Source organism: Chinchilla lanigera, unplaced genomic scaffold (assembly GCF_000276665.1).
Source record: "Chinchilla lanigera isolate Chin_1 unplaced genomic scaffold, ChiLan1.0 scaffold00034, whole genome shotgun sequence".
NCBI classification, from domain to species: domain Eukaryota; kingdom Metazoa; phylum Chordata; class Mammalia; order Rodentia; family Chinchillidae; genus Chinchilla; species Chinchilla lanigera.
The window spans coordinates 18,472,823-18,496,990 of record NW_004955435.1 but is presented as its reverse complement, the minus strand read 5'-3'; positions in this window follow the sequence as shown (position 1 = coordinate 18,496,990).

Sequence of the window (24,168 nt, the reverse complement as noted above, 5' to 3'; positions counted from 1 at the left end):
AAAAAAAAAAAAAAAGCATATGCAACAGTGCAGTCGAGAGCCACACAGTTCTGTTTTGCTGGGACACAGAATCTGAGGAAGGGCATGAAGTTGGAGAACTCAGTGGGAACAACTCATATGAGATTTTTACACCGCATCGAGAGAGCAAGGAAAGATTTGAAGATCAGCAGATAGGAGATAAGGCAGTAAGATTTACACCTCACACATTTGCACCTCTGGAGCCCTGTCAAGGAAGGATTTCAATGAGACAAGCCTGGCTGCAGGTAAGGGTCACTTTTAAGGGTTCAGGAGAAAGGTGAGTCTGAACCCAGATCGTCATCATAGGGATGGAGATGAGGAGTTGGAAACCAGGTAGCACAAGCATTGCTAATGAGTCCAAGAGCCCAGTGAGATGTAGAAAGGAAATCATTAAACTCTAGGAGAGAATTTGCTATGGACCCAGGCTGGAGAAAGATCATGGAGGAAGTAGAACATGAGAGCCCTTTATAGAAGATGACATAGATGAGAAGAGAAGATCCCAAGCCAGAAAAAAAAATAAACAGGGCTCACGAAATAGTCATGTTCGGGTTGCGTTCACGGAAGTATGGGCTCACAGTCCCAGTGTGTGGTCTTTGACCACCGTCTATGTTATAAATTCCCATCTCCATCATGGGGAAGGCATTTGCGGCCGGATAGCGCATTTTCTTTCTCAGACTCCTTATTTCTTAAACCTGGGCACAGGGATTACAATGATCTCAAGATAAAAAAATAATTCAGAGATTCTTTTAGATTACAATCCAGGAAAAAATAAAATAGAGTTGCTCTTGATGATCTGGAAGGCCTGGTGGTCTCATGGTGAGCCCATGCTATCACCAGATAAAGAAAGAGACCCCTTCCCCCATTTCTGCCCCACCCCCTCCCCCAGCCCCACTAAAGGCATCCTCTGTCAGGGAGATGGGCTGGACTGGCAAGCTGTGCCAGGGAGACGAGAAGGAAAAATAAAATGAGAGAAAGTGCAGGAAAGCACAAAAGTGACTGGTACTGGTTTATCGGGGAAAAGAAAAAAAAGTGTCCAATAAATGAACATTTCCTTACTAGACAGGATGTTGTAGGGTTAGAGCAGGGGTTGACAAGCTTTTTCTGTGAAGGTCAGGATAATAAACACCTGCAAGAGACCTTCAATCTCCATCTCAGCTGTACCACTGTGGAACAAAACAGCTATACATGCCATTTGAATAAAGGTGCATACATGAACAAGCTTTATGGACAAGATTTGAATTTCATAAAACATTTACATGTCACAAATATTTTATATTTTCAGATCATTTAAAAATATAAAACACATTCTGAACTCATGCAAAAACAGAGGGCAGGCTGGATTTACGCGACGGAGTATGGTTTGCCCGCCCCTGCTTAGAAGACTTGTGACAGACAGGGATCTGGGATAGATCAACCAGCATAGAAGGGTCTTTCCCAAACCTACACTCCTGTAGATTCTGCAGAGGGTACAATATGGACTGAGGTTCATAGAAAGAACGATTTTCTCTGCTTTTCCGGATTTCATGGGTGTTTTCCTGGCCAACAGTAAGTTGTTTAGTAAGGCACTATACCACACTTTCTTCCATAGTGATGGGGTTTCATATTGTTTTTATATTAAATAAATGTTTTAATACTGCTTCCTATATTTCTATTAACTATATCATTGTAATTAAGATCATTAAAAATACAAATATAAAACAAAATCAAACATATATCCTAATGATTATATACTCTCTGGCTACTAAAAAAGCCAGATGACATCTGGCCCAGGCTGCCTGAGGGGCTGAAACTCCCTGTGTCCTTAGCTTTCCAGCGGGAAATGGACCTCAGAAGCAGGGATGGGGCTCACTCTTGCCCACCCAGTTGCCAAATTGGTGAGGTCATTGCACCTTCCACAGAAATACAACATTCCATTTACAGCCGCAGAGCTAAAGCTCCTCCCTCACTGGGTACTAAATTGTCTTTTCTAGTTTGCTAGATCTAATCTAGCTTCCAGAGATTTGTGTTTGGAAAATATATGATGGTCTATGAGCTTTGTCTTTGCTTCCAAAAGTGTAACTGCAGTGCTCCTGTGCATGATAAGATGATTGGGGAGATAGACTTACAAGATTCTTGACAATGGCGTAAGCATAAGTCTCTGGTTGCATTAAATCAATTATCATTAGCACGTCAAATTCAATCTAAAACCACTTCTCTATACAACTTGCCCTCCCCCCAACCCAGGGCTCCCAGAATAAAAGGAATCATGTAATTGTATTTCCCTTCTTTTCTGCTCTTGGAAAATAGACATTCCCCATAGTATTAGAGTGAGTTTGGAGTACCTCCATTGTCCTGATTCTTTCTTTAACTATACTGCAAGAGCTTCATTTGACCCTCACCTACTATCTCAGATTTTTTTTTCTATTTTACACCCTGTGTCTTAGTTACATTTCTCATTGCTGAGACAAAATACCCAATGCCCAAAATTAAGGAAGGAAAGGTTTATTTAGCTCACAGTTTGTGGAGGTTTCAGTCCATAATCAGCTGGTTACAAGGCAGCATGACACATGGAAGAGGGGCAACCATTCATGCAAAAGCAACAAAGGGGAGACCAAGACAAGCTTCTTTCTTTTTCTTATCTTGTATCCAGTCTACCGGGATTAGGGCAGTGCCAAATGAATCAGTGGACTGACCCAGCAATCACCCCTGCTTAATCCCAGCATTGTACTGCAAATCAACTGCACACTCTTGGATTTAACCACTTCTGAAAAAAGCCCTATGACTATATGAGGCTTTGAAGGGACATCTAGACAAAAACCATAACACACTCATAATCTATTAAATTTCGGTATGAAAGAAAGATCAAAAATAGATTGATATCAAGTATGTCAAAAAGATGTCTACACTCCCATGTTCATTGCAGCACTATTTCTAATAGCCTAGAGATAGAATCAACCTAGGTTGTGTTAGTTACTTTTCCGTCGCTGCTGAGACAAAGTACCCAACACCCAAAGTTGAAAGGGGAAAGGTTTATGTAGCTCACAGTTTGTAGAGGTTCCAGTCCGTAGTCAGCTGGCTCCAAGGCAGAGTGGCACATGGCAGAGGGGCATCGCAGAGAACAGTTCATGGTGCCCACAGGGTAACAAAATCACCAATAGGGGAAGAGAAACCTCTTTCTGTGCCTATATTGTATCCAGGCTACCAGGATTAGGGCAGTGCCGATTCAATCAGTGGACTCATTTAGTAATCACCCCCCATAATCCTAGCACCCCTAATCCTAGCATTGCATCAGTCATACTCTCTAGATTCAACCAGCTCAGAAAAAGCTCCACATATGACTTCATGAGGCTTTGAGGGAACATCTAGGCACAAACCATAGTATAGGTGCTCAGATGAATAAAGAAAATACACACAATGAACTACTATTCAGAAATAAAAAATAAAGTTCTGTCTATTGAAACAAAATAGATGGAAATAAACATGTAAAGTGAAATAAACTAAACACAAAAAACACTACATGTGGAAATTCTTACATGTGGAAGCGCAAAAGTTGACCTCAGAGGGGAAGAGGTAGAATAGTGGTCACCAGAGCCTAAGAAGGACTCAGGAGATATGCCAGTTGCCCTGCTCTGATCGATATGCATTGTGTAGATATATTGAAATGTCCTACTGTATCCCATAAATATGTCCAATTACTACTTGTCAATTAAAATTATATGTCTACATAAAACCATATATATATAGAGAGAGAGACAGCGAGAGAAAAAGAAAACCAAAAAATGTACATGTATATCTGCTTCAGGAAAAGAAAAATCATAGGATATTTTTTCAAGAGATGGTGTTCTGTGGGGACCCTAGAGGATGCCATATACTGCAGAAAGCCCAGCACACTGCTGGCCCTTAGAGAAGAAATTGAAAATGCATGTTCAGCAATCTCAGTGCCCAACTTCACCCAATAATAAATGCAGTGTGCCGTCATAATAAATGTCTAGAAGTTAATGGCCACCACTTTGAGCAGTTCTTGTAATTGTAAAGGTCAAAGGTAATTTGTATTAATCTCATGTCTCAATAAATTTAGTATTAAACTATTTGTACAAGTTTTTCTTCCCTAAACTGTGTATACCTTTTTGGCATTATCTATCTATCTTTATCTATCTGTCATCTATCTGTCATCTATCTATCTATTTTCAAGAGAAGATGAGAAAGATGCCCCTAGGGAAAATAAGGATGCATGTTACTGAAGATTTGTGCTGTGATGTTCCTCCTGCCCTACGGGCCCCTGTGATTTGGGAAGGACTGTATTCATCAAGGACCTAAAAAATATAATCAGCAGAACCCAAACCAAAAGTACTCAGCCAAGGAGATTTCACAGAACCCAAACTGACAAATTGTTGTGTACATTTCCAACAAGTCCAAGCTCACAGACTCGCCTGGAAGAGAGGAGAGCGCACCCCTCGAGTCTGTACTGTAGGGAAGATGAATGTGCTTTTCCCAGCTGTAGGCTCCAGGTGAAACCTATTTTCTGCCTTGAGGCACAAGGCTGGTTCGGCTGGCTTCCCACAAATCTGGTTCTGAAGGAAGCGCATAGGCTCGCTGAAAATGCATTTATCCTCTTCTCTCGTTTGATCTTTCTTCCACTTGCCTTTTAGATTAATGCTGGCATTTTGTTTCCATCTGTTTTCCACTCTTGGCGACAAATGTTTAAGTCCAGCTCTGGCCCTCCGCAGGGCAGGGGGCTTCACTGCAGCTTGCTGCTGCACAGCAGGGGGCAGCCAGGAGACCCAGGGAAGATCGGCTGCCTGTCTTATTTCAAATCAACAGACATTGCGTGAGGACCTGCTACATACTGGGCATCATGCCCTCCCTGGAAACTAAGTCATGATGCTGCCTGAAACACAGTACAAGCTCCCGTGTCAGTAGGGAGAAAATAGCAGACCTTACAAGACCTATAAGACCTGAAATGCCCCCTCCCCTACCTCTCTGACTCATCTCCTACAAAGCCACTCTGTACTCGGTCAGGCCTTGGCCTTTGCACAGCCCCACCCCCTCCACCCCACCCAGAAGGCACGTTCTCCAAACTGGCTAGTTCCTTCTTCAGGCCTTTGTTCAAATGTCACCTTCTCAGAAAGGCTCCAACTGACCGTGCAGCTAAAAATCAGTCTTCCCATGTCACTTTCTGTCTTCCTTCCAACCCTGTTTGCTTTTCCTTGTTCTTCACTTCACCTCACCACCTACTCTCTGGGCCCAGCTCCCTAGAAGATGCAGCAGGGATGGGTGCAGTTCCGGAAAGGCAGAAATGAGGAGCACCGAAGTAAGGAAAGGATGGATGCCGAGCCAATGTGAAGGAGTTGTTTCCAAATGACCACAGCTTTGAAACAAGCCAGCAACTTCACTGCACAAGGTATCTTTAAAAAAACATATGAAGCTAAAGCATCTCCAAACAGTCTGCCTGGGGGAGAAAGGAGAAGCAATGAATCCTTCAGTATCAGCCTCGTATAGCTCAAAGTTTGCCCCAGGAATTAGCACATCACACTTGCAGGTGATGAGAATGGGGACTGGCTCACCATGGCTCGCCTCAAGGGCCACAAGAAAGCCCCAGGGCAGAAGGTGGGAGTTGAGAGACCTGAAGCAGCAGCCAGAGGACCCCGGGACACGCCTATGGAGTGCCCACGGGAGCAGCTGGCGGAGGCACTGGCAGCTCCAGGACTACAGAGAAGTGAGCTGCTGCCAGGGGCTGCTCCAGCCATACGAGGTGAGTATGCGGCAGAGGCTCTACATAAAGCAAAACCCAGGCAATCCTCCAATAGGGAGTCTGTCTCCCTCAGCTAGAATAAGTATCTTTGATCTGTTTGTGCTTCCTGGTATGTCTCAAGAGTCTAGAGTAGCACCTGGCGTGTGTAAGTCTTCAGTACACTGCAAGAACAAAAGACTATGATAAGGAAGAAGCAGACCCTGCCTCAAGGAGCATACGTGCCTACAAAGACACAGACCAACAAGCCAATCATCAGAGTACTGAACAGGGAGGCTGTACGAAGGGCAGGCCAGGCGGCCACAGGCGCACATGGCAGAACTGGGAGCAGCTGACCTCTGAGGCCCAGTACTTCCAACTGGTGTGACAAGTTGTACCCAGCTTGGCTTCTCTGAGGAAACAAGAACAGCAGAGCAGAAAATGACAGTCTGGACTCTAAACCCAACTTCAGTCGCTAATTGTTTGTAGGACCTGGTAAGAATTAAGTAATAATAATAATAGTAGCAGCTATTTATGTTACTCCTGTGAGGTCATAGTGTGAGTGATTTCCATTTATTTTCTTGTTCCATTCTCAGGACAATTTGATGAGAGAGCTGTCACGGTCTTTATTTAATAGAAAGCAAAAATGAGGGTAGAAAAGTTCAGCGGACCTACCCAAGTTCTGTTGGCCGAGAAGTAGCAAATTTGGGATTTGAACTCGAAACTGACAGACTCTAAGCTTATAATCACCTCCCTCTAGCACTGTAACTCTGGGTCTTGGTGCTCTGTTTTTTTAAAATGAAAAGATAATATGAGTAGATCTTTAAGCCCCTTTTCCACTATGCTACATCCTAAAACTGTCAAGGTCAAAGAAGTGACCAGCACAAACTTGGAAGAAAATGACTAGAAAGTGTCTGGGACAAAGGCACCTATCGTGTGCTGTGGGCCACCAAGCAGGTTTCCCCTCCAGCACCCTATTTTTTGCCCCCAGGTCATGGACATCTGTCTCTTTTCTGTCCCCAGCCTGCTTGGGGTAGAGGTGCCAATCGAGGAAAGCTAGGTGGGATCCTGAAGATACACAGAGTGTCTCCTGCAATTCTAAGACATGAAGTGTTACGTATGGGAGTCTAACCACTCCCTCCCTCCACAGCCCAGAGATTGGAGGTCAGTAGGACAAGTACGTCAAAGCCTGTGACTCAGCAGCAAGTGTGATTTATGGCCTCCATTGCTGATCTACATCAACACTGTCAAATGGAAATAAAGATTAAGGACAAAATTTCACGTTTTCTAGTAGTCTCACCTTAAACTATAAAAGGAGAGAGGGGAATCAATATTAATAAAATATTTTTAAACCAATACATTCAAAGTATTATCATTTCAACATTTAGTCAGTATAAAAACTTACTGAAAACTTATTTCTCACACTAAGTGTTTGAAATCTGGTGTGTGTTTTACACTTATAGCTCTTCTCAGTTCAATCACATGTTAAGTGCCCAATAGCCACCTGTGGCTTGTGGTTGCCCTGGTAGAATAGCTCAGGTCTAACATCTGCTGGTGCTGATGGAGGGCACACACACGCGCACACACACACACACACACACACACACACACTCCTATCAGAGCAGCACAAATAACAGAAATTTTGTCAAATCCCTGCTGTTTCAGCACCAGCAAATCAAGCAAGTGAAAGTCTCACATCCGGGAATCTGAGCACAGTGCTGGGAAGAGCCTGAGGCCCGGGGACATGGATACTTGAATTCACACACAACGTGCAGACAAAGAAGAGGAAGCCAGTCCTTCACGGGGAAGGAAGACATCTGGATTGCTGCCCTTTGAAGTTCAGGGCACTTTCTAATCTGTAGACTAGAGGGCCAAGGGAAAGAATTGGAGGTCTTTAAGCAATCGCAAGAGGTCAGAGGAGCTTGGTCAGTTACTTGGAAAATGAATTTCATATGAGCTTTGGGAGAGAGAAAATCATTAAAAAATCGTAAAGTTAACAATTTTGCATTTAAACAGTGTCAAACCACAAGATCCGGAAGTCCTAACATATTAATGAAAGCCTCATTTACACAGAAATTAATTACTACTCAAAACAGACCCACAGAAACAAGGGGTAGCAGGGAAGCTGTGTGCTTTTAAAACTGAAAGACTTAGAGACTGCTGGGGGGAGATTGTGGTTTTTCCAGGAATAGGATGGATTTAAATGAATTTTAAAAAAAGAAAGAAAGAAAAGCAAACAATTCCAAGCCTCCTTTGTAAGCGCCAGCGTGCATGCAATGAAGAGTGACTTCTCTGCCACTCCCCCCGCCCCAGCTGAGCTACAGTGTCCGAGCCCAGGCTCCCAGCCCCTCCTCCCCAAGACCTCACCATATGGGCGACACTGCAGAATTACTGGGGGAGTGTTTACTCGCCACATTGGTGAGGTGGAGACCGGAGCCACCTGGAAGGCACATGTAGGAAATGCACTGTAATAATCTTATGTTTATAATTCTGAGAGGATGGCAGAGTCCAGGATGGGACTGATCACGTTCCAAATCTATTTCCTGGAGTCAAATTTAAAAGAGATGTAAGGACAAAATCTGTAATGCTGCGGATACGTCACAACAACGACAAGTTTATTTCTTTTGCTGTTTGTACAGATTTCTAAAGTCTGTTGCATTCTTCTCACACGGACTAATGCATCCGTGGTAGGCTGTACGAAACTCTTGAACTGCTTCCTATAATACATTCTTATGAAGTTTAGAAAATCTGATTCTGCAAGAGTTCATTTGCAGGACAACAAGCCCCTTTTGCTGTAATGACTTTATCATTTTTTACAGTTGTCATTGAGCTCTTAAGCACTGCCATCTGCAAATTTTGTCTATTGTCACTGATGTTAACCAGCCACCCAATCATAAGCCACCTTTTAAATTTCTCTTTGAAACAAACCAAAGCTTACAATGAGTGTGCTCCAATTCCCCGGCACACCCATCTAAGAAGACACTGTGAGACCTGAGGAGTCTCTTCAAGCCTTTTGTCTGAGCTGGCCACTCCCTTCGGGCTACTTTGAGTCACTGGTTCCCATTGTCTCTCTCACTTTAGATGTGAGGTTTTCTAACTTGCTGGGAAGTAGGTTTCTTGAGCTGCCCAGCATAGCATTTACACTGCAGTCACATGATTCAGGCAGAAAAGCTGTGAGGGAATTTGGAAAAGCAGACGAGCTTGAAAACTCACTGCAAAGCTGATGAAATGTCTTTCCTACCACATGCACAGCACTTTACAGTTTACAAAAAGACGCTACACATAATATCTCCTTTAACCTCAATCAGCCAATGGGATGGGGATTTAACCCTCCTATTAGAATAAAGAGGCTGAAACATACTTTACTGAAACATTTCAACTGAGTCACACACACTCGTAATTTATGGTAGAGCCCAGAAATGGACAAGTTCTTCAGACAACACAGCCTGGCCAGTTCTGTCGAAGTATCATCTCCTTGGGCAGCAGCATGTTATTCCAGATGCCAGGGATGGTTGCATTTAACTTTACTTAATCAAAGTAAGAGTAAATAATGCGTGTTTAATTACAAATTAGCAGGCCTGATTCCCTACCCTATTTTCTTTCTCTTTATCAGTGCATGTTTGTAGTATACAGTGTCTCTGTTTTTGTGCCATTGGTGTATGTACGTAAGACATCTTAATTACTTTTTTCATCCCCTCCATCTCTTGATCCCTTTCTCATTTGAAGAAGATCTAGCTCCCTACTCCCTACTATCTATCTTTTATTTTGATCTTTATTTATATTTTGGGTTTCTCATATAAGATAAACCATACAGTATTTAAGCTTGTGTGTCTGACTTATTTCACTTAGCATTGTAGTCTCAGGTGCATCTATTTTCCCATATTTCTCTTTCTTATGCAGAGTAGTACTCCACTGTGTGTGAATACCACATCTTCTTTATTGATTCATCTGTTGATGGACGTATAGGTCACTGCCAAGATTTAGCTATCATGAATTGTGCTGCTATGAACATGGATAGGCAGGTTCACTGTAATATGATGTCTTTAACTCTTTGGGGAAGGTTCCAAGAAGAGGAATACCTGGGTCAAGCGGAACTTTACTTTCGTGAGGAATACTAAGGCTTCATGACTTTTTTTTCCCAGTTGCTACTGTGGATTCTACCCAAAGTCTTCATACTGAGTTATGTCTATCTTTCTTTCTTTCTTTCTTTCTTTCTTTCTTTCTTTCTTTCTTTCTTTCCTTTCTTTCTTTCCTTCTTTCTTTCTTTCTTTCCTTCTTTCTTTCTTTCTCTCTCTCTCTCTCTCTTTCTTTTCTGCTTTCCTTCTCTCTCTCTCTCTTTTAAGACAGGGTCTTTTTAAGTCACCCATGCTGGACTCAAACTTTCAGTCTTCCTACCTCAGCTTCTGAACACTGAGATTCACACTCCTGGCAGCCCTCCTGACACTTCTGGCCTTTCAAAGGCACTCAGGTGAGACAATTTCAATGTATACCCACAGGGAACATAATAAGAGGAATAAAGTAAAATTTCAATCAAATATCCATTGTGTATCTCCAATGGGATAAAAACACAAGAAACAACAATAACAAAAATAAAACTATAACCATGCCTACTATCAACAAGTTTCTATTACTTGGACAGAAAATCTGCAGGTTGCCAAGATTCAGGGATTAACATAGGTAACAGAACAAGAGCCGTCACTATCGCCAAGGACATGAGATACATTCAGGACAAGGGGAAAACTTGGAGGTTGTGTGGGAGGGAGAAACATGAGCATGCTCTGGCTAGTGACTCCTAGACTTCCCTGAAAATAAGTCACTAGCTTTGCCTGCTAAAAATATGGACTCCTGCACTTTGGTCCCAGCCTTCTGACTCAAAATTTCCAGGACAGAGTCCTGGTAAACCCTGTCTTTAACCTGTTTTCCAGGTGAGCCTTCTCCTAGCGAAGGCTGGAAATGGGGGAACATGAGTAAGCACTGGGGACTAAGATGGTTCAGTTGTTGGGGGGGCAGGGGCAAGGAAATGTGGTGAAGGAGATATAGGTCAGTCTAAATTAAGGTCAGTCTAAATTAAGACAAGTACCAAAAGAAGACTTAATTCCAAAATAACATTGGGTATATCAAGAAGTCCGAAGGCTGCAGGACAGATGGAGGAAGGGAAGGCTCCAGAAAAGAGCATTCCGGCTCACTCAGGCTGGAAGAGCATGCGCATGCAGGCACTAGGCAGGGCCCTAACTGGTTGGGGGGGGTATCACCTGCTGGGGCAGGACCCACTCCGACCTGCCGGGCTGTCCTGGGAACCACAGCCAGTCCTGTCTTCTTGTCTTCAACTAGAGTATCAGAGTGACACATGAACATAAAACTTTGCTCAATAACTAAACTCCTTTTTTCTCTTTCATCCAGCTGCTCTGGGAGACTCCAGGAGAAATATGTTCCAAAGGAAGGCTTTAGTGACCATGACAAAGATGGAAAAGTCCTTGGTCCAGGGCAAATCTGGTTGAAAAACCCAATTTCACAAGAACCTCACAGTGAAAAATCATTTCTTGGGTACCTGGGGGTTTTTTTCCAGTTAAAGGACAATATTATATAATAAAGTACTTACATAGTGTTGCATATGCACCCAGCATGGCTCTGTGTGTTTTTACAAGTCTTAACCCATTTAAATCTCACAACCACCAAGTAAGGAAGGTTCTGTTGTTGCCACTACTTTACAAATGAAAAAACTGAGGCACAGAGAGGGCAAATCATCCACTTGATCAGTAATTGACAGAGTGAGATCTGTACCTAGGCTATCTGACTCCAGACCCTGCACTCTCAGGCACTATCTCTCATCACTAAGAGCAACAGTGACCATCAAGGCAAAAAGAACAGGTGTGGATGTACATATGAGGCAGGATCTAGCTCAGTAGGGTGAGAGATTTGTTGGTGAACACTACAACAGCAGACTCTAAGAGGGAAGATGGGTCCGTGCTGCAGTGGGTTAGGACATCTTCATGAAGGAGGTCTGCTCATTCTAATGAAGGAAGCGCAGAGAAGTGAGCGAGATCTGGTATGGATGGCATTTGGAAAAGACAGATTTGGGATGGAAATGCACAGCATCAGCAGGTTCATTCATCTAGCTCTGCGGGTGTTTCCCGAACACCTGCTGGGTGCAGGTCCGTTCAGACCCGGAGATCCCGTGCTGAGTAACAGAGGCCTCCACTTTTGCAGAGCTCACAGTGTGGCTGGGAGATGGGCCGAGAAGAAAGTCAGCAGGTAAGTAAAGTGATTTAAAAAGCAATGTGATGAAGAAAGGAAGGAGCTAAGGGTCACAGTGATGATCCTATTTACCTAGGGTGTAGGAAGGCGGGGTAGGGAAGATGTCAGGGGAAGGGACTGAGTGTGAGGAGACACTGGAACACCGTGTAGCTGGAGTGCACCAGACAGAGAAGGGGCCATGGGGTGTGAAAGCCAAGCAGGGCTCTCTGGAGGGCCCTGGACCACTGGGAGTTTAGACTTTATTCTACACGCAGTGGGTGATGCTGGAGGACTTTAAGCAGGAAAAAGATATAATCCAATTTATGTTTTATGGAAAATCTCTGAAAGAGATTGAAAAGAAGCAGCCTGCAGAGCTGCACTTGGAGAGACGATGTGACTGTCATCCAGGCTGGGGAGGTTTACGGTACAGCCCAAAGCTGGTCGCAGAGGTAGAGAACAGTGAAAGGTTTCAGGGCATATTTTAGAGGTAAAATCAATAGCTGCTCATAACTTTGTCCCCACCACTATCACAGAACAAGTTTCATACATGGCAGTGGCATTTAGACCTCTAAGGACTGATTTTCCAAGCATAAATCCAAAGGAAAAGGGCAAGAAAGGCCACACGCTCCCACAGCCTGCACCAGTGGGAAGGACAGATGGGCACAAAGAGATGTTCTGTCTTCCTGGAAGCAGTGGTCCCTGCAGTGCTCTCCAGATACTCCCAACTCTGCAGGATGACCGTGACAGCCAGATTCTCTTAGGCATTTCTTCATGAACCTGAACGCCAGGCGGTGATCCAAACAAGAACAATGCATGTTCTGTGCACAGCTGAGAATAAACCCCACACAGGATGCTTGCAGACAGACACCCTACGTGACCGAGGATGACCTCTGTGAGAGATTCGTCAGTGAACACTGCAACAGTAGACTGTAAGAGGGAAGGCCAGTCTGTGCTGCGGTGGGTTAGGACATCTCTGAGAAGGAGGTCCACTCACATGAGGGAGGAAACCCAAGGGAGTGAGGAAGACCAGGTGAGGACATGGCCCCTAAGGAAGACAATGCATCTCAAACAGGCCCACAGAGCTGGGGAAAGGACACCGGCCACAGCCACAGCCAGTAAGCACAAGGGAAGAGGATCAGAGGAGGGAAGGCACAAGTTAGGGAAGTCATTGTCTGTGGCCATGGAATCACAGCCAGCAACAGGATCTGCTGGGCCTGTGATTCTTAGCACTCTATGGCCTTTTTAGTACATTTTGTTCTTATAAGTAAAACCAGCAGAATCCTAGTAAATTATTCCACTAGCTTCCTCCTCTTACACCTGTGTTTATTTGTTTGGTACATGATGTATTTGGTACACAATATCCAAGACCAGAACTTCTCAAACTTTAACGTGCACATCAGCCAGTCAGTGTCCAGTTAAAATGTTGATCCAGGTTCTAGAAGTCTAAGGGGCAACCTGAGATTCGCATTTTTCTCTCGTAATGCTGGTGCTGTTGGTCCTTGAACCACGCTGTGGTAGGGAGGCTCTTGCCCAAATGTTTTTTTCATGTGTCCTTCGGCACTCCACTTTGGTTTTAAGGAAAATGAGTTCTTTCACTATTTGAGTAACTGCCACACATAAGGCAATGGGTTAAGCGTGGAGACAGAAGAGAGAGAAAAACAAATTAACAAGATATAATGTCAGCTTTAAGGAATGACAGGAACTCGGCTGTAATCCCAGCACTCTGGGAGGCTGAGGTAGGAGGGTCATAAATTCAAGCCAAGTCTGGGTAACGTGGGTCTCCAGATGACTTAACTTGGGTCACCCTGTGACTTTAGAGACCCTGTGTCAAAATAAAAAATAAAAATAGTTTGGGATATACCTCAGTGCAAAGGCCCTGGGTTCAATCCCCAGTACTGGGAAAAATACAAGACAGTCTGGTTGGAGTGGGAAAGAGATGGACACTAACATAGAGTTCTAAGGCCTACCTCTGCCAGGCCGCTTGCCATACTGGGATGAGATACATTGTCTCTCTTAATTTTCACTACAATATGAAACAAGATCTTGATGTACAGAGAAGGAAAATCAGACTAGGAAAAGTTAGGTGGATTTACAAGTTCACACACTCTCAAAAAAATTTGATTTTGACTTAAATTTGGTTATGCCTTGCTCTAAATTCAAACTCTTTATCAGGCCATTCTGAGGACGTAGCTATACATCTAAATATCCAGATCACTAGCTGCTGTGTACAAACAGCGCGCTGGAGGAGTTCGAGGAGGTGGGGGAGAGGGCTGACTTCGCTGCAGACCCACTGTGGAAGTGTAGAACTCCATCATTTTTACTAAATTTGCCTTGTTTACCAGAAAGCTGCAACAGCGAGGACTTCATGTTGGAGATGCATTTTTCAATGCTGCAGAAGAGACAGGTCTCCTTGCTTGTTCATAAACTCTCCTTTTATGGCCTGCAATTCCTCAGTCCACAAAGCCACTCGCCCAGCCAAGAGACATTGGCATCTCTGGCTCACAGCTCCAGATGCTAGCAGACACTTGGTCTGCAGATGCCCAGAATGAGGGCTGCTTGTCATGGGAGCAGTCTTCTACTACGTGTCCGCCTCAGTCTGCACAGGGAGCAGAGCCCAGCCTGCGAGCCCAGGATGGGAGCAGACTCATCCATTGCCCTGCAGGACACAGCTGAGAGTCTGCACGTGTGGGTACCCACTCACCCCGAGGAGAGAGCGTCTCCGTCGGAGGCCAGCGCTCTCAGTCTTGCCCACACTCTTAGCCACCCAAAAGGCTCCCTCCCCCTCCTGCCAGCTACTGCCTGGTTTGATCACTAACCAGGAGCAGAAGCCCCTGCGGCAGCATGTCTGGGTTTCACAAATGACTCCACTTTCTCTGTCGCTGAGTCATTGTTATTGGGCTCTGGAGGGAAGACCAAAAGCCAGGACAGTGATCCAGTCTCCACCCCCAGGGTCACTCCCTGCGGCACCACACGCGGGGGTCTACCTGAGGCTCAAGGGTGCGTGGGTGGTGGCAAAATGTTCCACTTCACATTTGGAACAGAAAGAACAAGGAGAACCGAGGTAGTCTGTCATTAAGCTCCAAAATACCTGGGGGCAGGCCTTCCCCGCGGCTTCTCAGCAGGCTTTGGTCACACTCAGTGACACACTCCCTGCTTCCTAGTCCCTGCGTAGCACACAGTAAACTGAAACACATGAATGAGGGCGAGGGCCCCCACCCCCCTGCACAGCCAGGGAAGCATTTCCCAATGTTCGAGGCGCTTCATCTCTAGACCTGTCGCCATCCTAAGTCCATCCACTTCTGGGGGCAGAGACTATAAAGGCCACAGATGCAAATTACGGTGTGTAAGTGGGGGCTCCTACATTCACAACCACTCCTGTCCCAGCCACCAGGGGACTTTTCCTCATTCAGTATATATGAGGGGGACCTGAAGGCACAGCATTTCTTTTGCCAAACATGGTGGAGACATTTCTGGGACCAGCACAATTCCACTTCTTTCCACCAGCTACTGACTACGGGGCAGCATTCAGTGTCCAAAGATGACACTTTCATACAAATTGAGCCACTGCCATATTGAAATGAGTTGGGTTTTAGGGGTGATTTGTTTAAAAGCCACACCATAAATCCGCTGTCAGTTTTTCTTTCTTCCAGGTCTGGCAGGCTCACCTTTACACTGAATTAATCGCATCTGAAACTTGACCTCCCAGCCCCAGAGCCTGCTGGAAACAACATGTGTTCAACGACTTCCAGTCACAGCAGTAAGAACTTAAGTTGTTCCACATTTTTAATAAATGAGCCAGGAACGTGTGGGGCGACTCCCATTGACCTGGGTGCTCAACATATTGATCAGATGAAGAGGACGGAGTTGAGTTTGCAACGGCGAGATTTGGGAGAACAGTTACTGAGAGTGGCAGGTCCAAGCCCAGACACCACTGATTCATGCTCTTAAGTGCAACCAGAGCTAGTCTCAGCCCTAAGAAAAGCCCAGAAACATTAATTGCCAATAGCAGCTCATCTGGGTAGGGGCGGGGGTGGGATACATGGAAGCAAAGAAAGGAAGGGGAAAAGGCACGCAGGCCCACCTGCCAGTGAGGGTGTCCAATGCTTTCTGTGACGAGCTGGGTATCTGGGATTCCTTCCAGCTTCTTGCTTCTCTGATTCTAAAAAAAGAAATATGATTGCTTAAAAAAATGTAATTTTGGAGCTCATTGTGACAGGGCCTAGGAGTTCATGCTGTAAGCTGGCCTCGGTGAGAAGCGCCAGGCCCTTTGCTAACCACTGGGGACATGATGATAATGAAAATCAGCTCCTTCTCACAGAGCTGGCCCTCTTTGGTGGGAGACAAACATGAAAGTCGATTTGATTTTTTAACATGATGAATAGCTACCACAGGCCTGTGCTAAGGCTGGAGATGCATTAGGAGCGAGGTGTCTGGGCCCTTTCCTAACATGCTGGCAGTCCAGCAGGGGCAGCGAATACCACAGCAGGAAGTGTGATGGGACCTCGGAGAAGGTGCCACAGAAACTCACAGGAGGACCAGCCAGACTCGGAAGTGCAGGGACACCTCCTCGGGAGAGGGCATGTGCATCTGACCCCAAGCATGAGCAGCAGTTCCTGGGGCTGGGACCAAGGGAACCAGGCACAGAGGGGTGGGCCACAGTGTTTCTGCAAAGGGATCAGGACTGTGACAGCATGGAAGCCAGAGAAGCTGTGGCACACTGGAGAAACTAAGGGGAGGCCAGGAAGTGCAGGTACGAAACACAGGGGGAGGCAGAGAAGAGGCAAAGCTGCCAGCCGGCCGCAGGGCTGCCCGCCTCACATGAGAGGAGTGTGAACAGAGGCGTGAGAAGGCTGCGCCGCGGCGTGTGTCGGAGAACGGAGCAACGGAATTTCCAAATTCTCAAAGGGTGCCTGGAGAAGGCTTTGCAGGAAAAACAAGAATTGAAAACGCCTTAAAGGATAACCAAGTAATGAGAAGACCATCAAGGGAGAGGAAGCAGTATCAGCAAAGGTACTTTGGCACTTTGAAGATCAAGCAAACTCTCTTCCCAAACCCAGGTGGGGTCCAAGATGAACAACGCATGCTACTCCAAATTCTGTAGGGTCAAGGCTCAAGATTATGAAGTCCCATGCTCCAGAGAGTTGGAGGGGACACTTACTTCTGTAGAGTAGGACCGTTCCCTCCAGGCACCCTCCTGCTAAAGACAACCTCTATTTCCCAAATCAGAAGCATAGCCCAACCAATTGGAAACACTTCTGGGGCAACCAGGGAATTATCGCTCCTTGGCGAAGCTCCCGTAAGCAAATACTACCTCATTAGGTATACAGAAATACCACCTGAACAAGGATTCTCAGAAATTATGCCAATTTAATAAGAATCTCTTATGTATCAGATTCCAACCACTGTGCAGTTAATGCCCCAGTAGCATTTTCCCATATAATCCTCCCCATCCTTTTCCCCAGAAAGGGCAAGAAGTCCCATTATTTTGCAGATGAGAAAATTAAAGTTAAAGACCCTGCCCAAAGTTTCAGCACACTGGTAAATAGTAGCTGAGCAAGGTCCAGGACCCTCTCAGCTGTACTGGGCCCCTAGATGTGTAGCCGTGAAGCCATGAGGAAAATAACGCAGGTGCCAGGTTATGTCACAAATGTCTGTACATCCATCATTTCTGGGGTTTACCTGAATTTTACTTTCTCAGGCAATGCCTATTAACTCCCCTCAACTTACTAGAGTCACCTACTCGCTGAGACACCCATGCTGCCTGCAAGATCACTTCACACACCTTGTCATGTCCTCCGACGTTCCCAGGTCATATGTAGGGAAATCAAGGGTTGGAGCTGTTCATTTCCCCAAGATCTCACCACTTCTAAAGTGGTCAAAGAAGGGCTCGCCCAGTTTTTACTTGACTTCAAGATCTAAATTTCTCCGCATGCCACACGTACCATGGTGCGCCCAAAGGGAATCATGCATGATCCTAGTCAGTAACACCTCAGAAGCGGTGACAGAGGGCTAAGGAGCCGTGGTGCAAGGCCCCTCACAATGAGAAAACAGACTTTACAAGGTCACAGACATGGCCATTCTGTCAAACACAGCTTCTTCGGGGGAAAATAAAACACCAAACACTAACAGTTATCTATGCCAAGAGAGGAAAAGAGAACACCTTGAATGAATATAACCCTTGCTCCTCTGTCAGAATTCTACTTAATCTTTCCCCTCTGCAATGTCAGTTTGGTAACTTTTAGGCTGTGGATTTTTTGGAAGACCACATAAATAAAGTAGGGAGGTGGTGCACCCCAGGGGCCTGGGATAGAATAGTAAGATAAGCTACTTGGGAAAGGGAGGCCAGGGTGCTGAGAAGGAGAACCCATGAATGTAATCCTGCATGAATGAAAGTGTCCTTGTATATTATGCCAAACTTGATGAGAAGACTGGATGGGCTGATCTCTGAGACCCCATCCAACCCAGCGGCTGTGATCTGAGGCCCTTCTCTCCCCTAGGGCCGCCGCAGTGGGAGCGACCCATGAAACCAAAGACACAGGATAAATTTCAACCACTTATAATCTTATCCAAGAGGACCCTGCAGTCTGTCACAAGCCCTGGTCACCAGGCTCAGAGGACATGGACATCTCTGTTTTCATTTTTGGCACCCACATATTTTCACCTACACCTTGTCCCTTCTTTCGGCAACCAGCCTGTGCCTGTTGAGCTTACCAGGAAGTGCCCTGAAGATGAGAGTGCTCCCAAGAATGTAGAGAACTTATCTTGGGATTGAGATGAGGTGCACAAGTCACTGAGAGCAGCAGAATCCAGCGTGAATCAGCATTGCCTCTCACAAGCTGTGTGATCTTTGGCATGTGGTTTAACTTCTTTGAGCCTAAGTTTCCTGCCACATAAAGCAATGGTGATGGTAATATGAAATGATGATAAATGACCGAACTCATAGATTCACTATGATCATCAAATTACATGTGAAGCACAATGACTCAAAATGAAGTGACTGTAGTTACCCAGACAATGTCCCAGAGTTAGGTGCTGGGCAAGCTGCAACTATACATAAGAAATTCAGTACAGATACTCAGCGAGCTCTAGTAATAGTCCTCAATTACTACCTGTGTAATAGAAAGAAGAGGGTTCTCTCTCTTCATGTGGTAGGAAATAGTAAATGAGTATAGAGAAGAAAATCCAGCCACTTGGGCCAGATGAGAACCTACCAGTCACCACCCCAAAATATGAGCCCCCTGGGTGAGGCAGGGGAGTCTGAAGAGGCACCTCTGACTGAGTCAACTTCCACTTACAACAGGTGGAAAATAGTTACCACGAGGCAACTGGAGCTCCCAGGGAGCAGGGCCTTTACTCATGCACCGCTGTGTCCCCAGCCCCAGCATGGAGCCAGCACAGTGTGGACACCAATTAAAAACTGTGCTGCATGGATGATTGATTAGAATGGAGAGGCTGATGGAACAGAAATTCCAGTGAAGAAACTCAGTAGGAGGCTGCAAATCAAATATGGCGAGATTCACCTGCAGACCAGGAGTGTCCCAGAGGTTGGGGTAACCTGGAGGACTGAACATAACACGTGCAACAGCCAGACCTCCGAGGGGGTCATTCTGAGTCACCTGTCCTCCAAACCCAGGATGTGTCTGAGGAGGAAGCTGAGGATTCCAGAACTCTGAGTCAGTGGGTTACCTGTGCCACCTCCTCTGAGTCACTGGCCAAGCCTGCGAGCCTGCCTCGGTGTGTGAGGGGCGAGTGTTCCCCATGTTTATATCTGCGCCCACACTCTGCACACACCACCAGCTGCGGTGACTCAGGAGCCCTCACACTTGTTACTCAGTGGTTCTGTCACCGCGCTGCCTGTGAGGACTCACTGCTCACCTGCTCCCCCAGGGGAAGTGTCTTCCCACAGAGAAAAGGTGGCCCGCTTCCTGGGGGGCCAAGGCCAGGAGACTGCTGACTCCCCAGGTCCTGTGAGGCATCAACACCAGCTCACTGAGATGAAGCCTGACAAAGCAGGGCCCGGTGCTCCACCCAGCCCTTCCAGAAACTCTCCCACCTGCAAAATCCTCCCGTCACCTTTCCCCTTGGTGTTACTCTGGTCTATGGCAGTTCTTAGGAGGTAACTGCAGAAAAGGGAGTGGTCTCCTTGGTTCCTGCCATCCGTTATTGGAAAACTCTTGAAGGCCCTAAGGCCTCCCTGGTTCCCCTCCTCTACCCTTCTAAAGGAATTTCTAGTGCATCATTCTTCCTCTCTGAAACCATTCCTTCTATTATTGTCAGATCAACCTTCAAATGATAATTCTTGCTCAAATGTTTCATCTCACAGAAAATTCAGTCCCTGTAAACGACTTCAGTTCCCCAGTAAAATGTCTTATCCTTAGCAACGTCCAGTTTGCTACCAGCCGCACGTAGCCCGTTGGGGGCAAATTTGTAAAGGAAGGGAGGGAAGGAGGAAAGAAAGCAACTCATAACATCAGAAGAGTTCTTTCATTCTTCCTTCAGGTGGTTATTTATGATCTTAAAATGGTCCTCAAAGGCTTGTTTAAAATTATTCCATGACTCAAAGCCTAGTTCCAATAATAATCAGCATCCCCCATAGATTCTATCTAAAGATTTCCAAAGTCCCTCAAATGAGCATTGATTTACGTTGTACCAGGCAAGGCCTTACGCAAACATGATCCTACTATTTAAAACAAAATAATGAGGAAAGTTCCCTAGAATAGGAGGTGTTTGCATGGCCTCAAATATAAGATTTCTTCCTTGGAATCAGTGGATAAATCCTCCCTTAAACGGGGCATATGCATTACTATATCTCATTTAAACTTTACAAACATCATTCAAGGTGTGCAGTGTCTTTATCAACGGGATGATCAAGGTTCTGTGGGGATAAGCGCACATGCCACAGTCCACAGTGGAGCCAGTTTTGGAAGTCAGAGAGCTGACTCCTAAACACATATACCTTTCACTGTAGCTGGCAGGGCAGGGCAAGGGCTCTACCTTTAAGCGGGGGCCTTCACCTGCACATCTAAGTTATGTCACCTGGACAACTGCATGTGAACTTTCTGTCTGAGCCTGAGCAAGCCTCTCCTCACATGAGGAAGAAAGAAGTGTCTAGAAAGAAGTGTCTAGCTTCTTTTCTTTCATGATCTAGTAGAGCTCACAGATTGCCTTTGCTGCAAACTAAACTATTTGACCAATTTTACTGCACACTTATTGTGGGCCAGGATTTCTGCTTCATTTTATGATTAGATTTCCAAAATCAGGTAGACCTGCCCACACAAGAAGAACAAGCTGCAACATTAGAGAATCTGGAAATCTGGGCCTTCGAGGAGAGACGGGGTGAGACAAGGTGGAACGTGCAGACTGTGAGAGTGGTACAAAGGTCTGCAACCATGAGTGCCTGTGAAAGGCGGAGGTTAGTAGGTGTATTAGCCTAGTAATTAGATTTCATTCTCCCTCAGAAACTCAGTAGTTCTTTTTTAAGTTGGAATTTAGGGGTTTTTTTAGTTAATAACTGCCTCAGAGCACAAATGGCCCTCAAACTAACTGTTTTATTCTACACAAACAAGCTCTCACCCTGCTGAGAATTCTTTCCCTGCCACACACGCACACACACACACAAACACACACACACGTAGTCCTGTAAGGAAAAGCAAGTGAGAGAAGTAAAGTAAGAAAAAGAAAGAATAATGAACCTTCTCAGTGAATGCTTTTGTAATAGAAATTAGAATAGCTAGCATTTATTGAGCATCTACAATAGGCCAACCGCTAAGCTAGTGCTTCACAAGTGTTATCTCACACAGTTTTCACAAACTGCTTAGAAGGTGACCATCATCATCACACTTTCATGGGAAAAAACTGAGGTCCACAGTCACACCACTAGCAAGTGGCAAAGCCACTGAGTTCAGGACTTGGGCTCCTAAGCCCCAATTACATCAGCACAGCCTGTGTGTGTGTTAGCCCATCTAATCATCCAGCAGGCTTCTGGGGCAGAAGTCATGAGATTTGAGAGGAGGAGAAAGCAAGTCACCAGCCTAGACAGAAAACTAACAGGCTCAGGCTCTGGCCTCTTTCTTGGCCCCTTTCGTCAGGCACACCTGATCAGGCACAGCCCTGGCAGCCTGCTCTGATAAGGAACTAGCATCCTCAGCTTCCAGGAAGGGCCCAAAGACCAAAGGAGCTGTCCACCAGGTAGCTGTTCCAAAAGCCCTGCCCCAAACGTGAATGGGTTAAGTTGCTTTCAAAGGGCCAGAAACTCAAGAGATCACGTCCCCTCATTCTGTTCCTGGAGGCCCCTAGATGTCCCAGAGAAGCAGAAAAGAGCCACTGAACTGAGCATCTTCTTTCTTTGCACTGAAAATATCCTCCGTTGCAGCCCAGACCCTGTGAAGACTAAAACAAGCATTCTTGACTCAGCGGGCAGAATGCAGAGGGCCGTACAGAGCGCTGCTCGCGGCACTGAGGGTCTGACAGCCAGGAATGCTTTCATAGCCGTGCTTCGCTGCCTGATTCTGTCTGGAATGCGCAGGCTTTGTCCCTTTGATCTTTAATATGGCTGCTTGAAGGGACCAGGATCGCATATTTGCAGCTACTTCTGTCTTCATTCTCTCCCCCAAGTTTCTGGAAACGATTCTAAAACCTTGCATTCAGAACTCTCTCTCTTGCTTCTGTCAACTCACCCACTCCTAAAGAAGTGCCCTGAACTCAAGACCACCACGAGCCCCACCTCCCCGGCAGCAGGCTGGCCTGGCTGCCACGCATGACCTTCCACCTTCCTCACATCTGGGTGAGGGGACACCTGCCCCTCCTTTTCTCAGAGCCGCCTCCACAGAGTTGTGTACCCCAAGCACAAGAACACAGCATGTGGTAAATTGGATGGCGTTTCTTCTGATTGTTTGCTTTTGCTTTTCATCCAGATGTTGGTGTCATGTAGACCCCACCTGGAAGTCCCTCCATCACAGCGAGAGGTTTGTTTTCTATTACAGTTTGGAATAAGTCACAATGACTGGAAAAAGTGAGCAGCTGCCTGGCCTTTTCAAGCAATGCCCTTTCAGCTCTGTGCCCAAGAACAAGATTAGGGGCTCAACCTGCTCAGAGAAATGTAACTGTAGATATGCCACTCTTTTTTAAAGCGCATTTCTTCAGAAAAGGTGAAAGCAAGATCCTACTTTCAAGTCTGCTTTCATGGCCGCAGTAGTGGCTATGAAAATATCAGATCCTGTTTTCTGGAACCCACAAATATTACCTTAATCGGAAAAAGAATATTTTCAGATGCCATCAAGTTAGGGATCTTGAAATGGAAAGAACATCCTGGATTTCCCAGGTTATCACATGTATCCGTATGACAGAGGAATCCATATGATGAGGAACTGACACACATGGAAGAGGAGAAGCCCATGTGTAGACAGAGGCAGAGATTGCAATGATGCAGACCCAAGTCAAAGACTCTGGCAGCCACCGGAAGCTGGAAGAGGCATTGGAAGGATTTACCTCAGAGCCTCTGGATTGAGTCCCTGTTGATGCGTTGGTTTTAGACCTCTTGGTTTCAGAACTGTGAGAGAAAAACTGCTTTTTTAAGCCTCCATGTTTGTAGATATTTGCTGCAGGAGCCACAGGAAACTAAGACACTGCTTATTTCTAGAAGCTTTGCAGATAAATCTACAGACAGGGTAAAGAGAGGCACAGTGGACTTGTAGACTGTAAAATCTTCTGCCCATGGAGGAGTTCACTGGTGATGGATGTTTGCATCTGTTCAGCCGTACTGCAGAGCAGAGGAAGAATGTGCTGCCACTGGTAGCAATAGAAGACCTGGTAAGGTTGATGATCCTAGTGGGGGGCCCACCAATGGCCCCAGGAGTACTTGAGACCTGTTTTGTTCAGCCACTCCTCCTCATTGCGAGTTCCCAAGAGAGATGCAAGCACAAGGCAAAGAGGCGAACGTATCACCATATAACCATCCAGCTGCACAGCTCATGGTGAGCAGGAGTCACACAGCAGCGTGATGTCTTACCATCTTCTGGCAGTCACAGGGAACCAAAGACATGAGCCCCACAGACCTGTGTGTGTTGGCAAATGCACCTTAATGTTGTCCTTAGCATCCTGTTCCCTGGCAAATACGGCTGTGTTTCTAGGATTGTGACTAATTAACAACTCTTCTTGCTTTTCAGAACAAAAACAAGGAAGACAGAATGGAGTGAATCCCATCCCTCTAC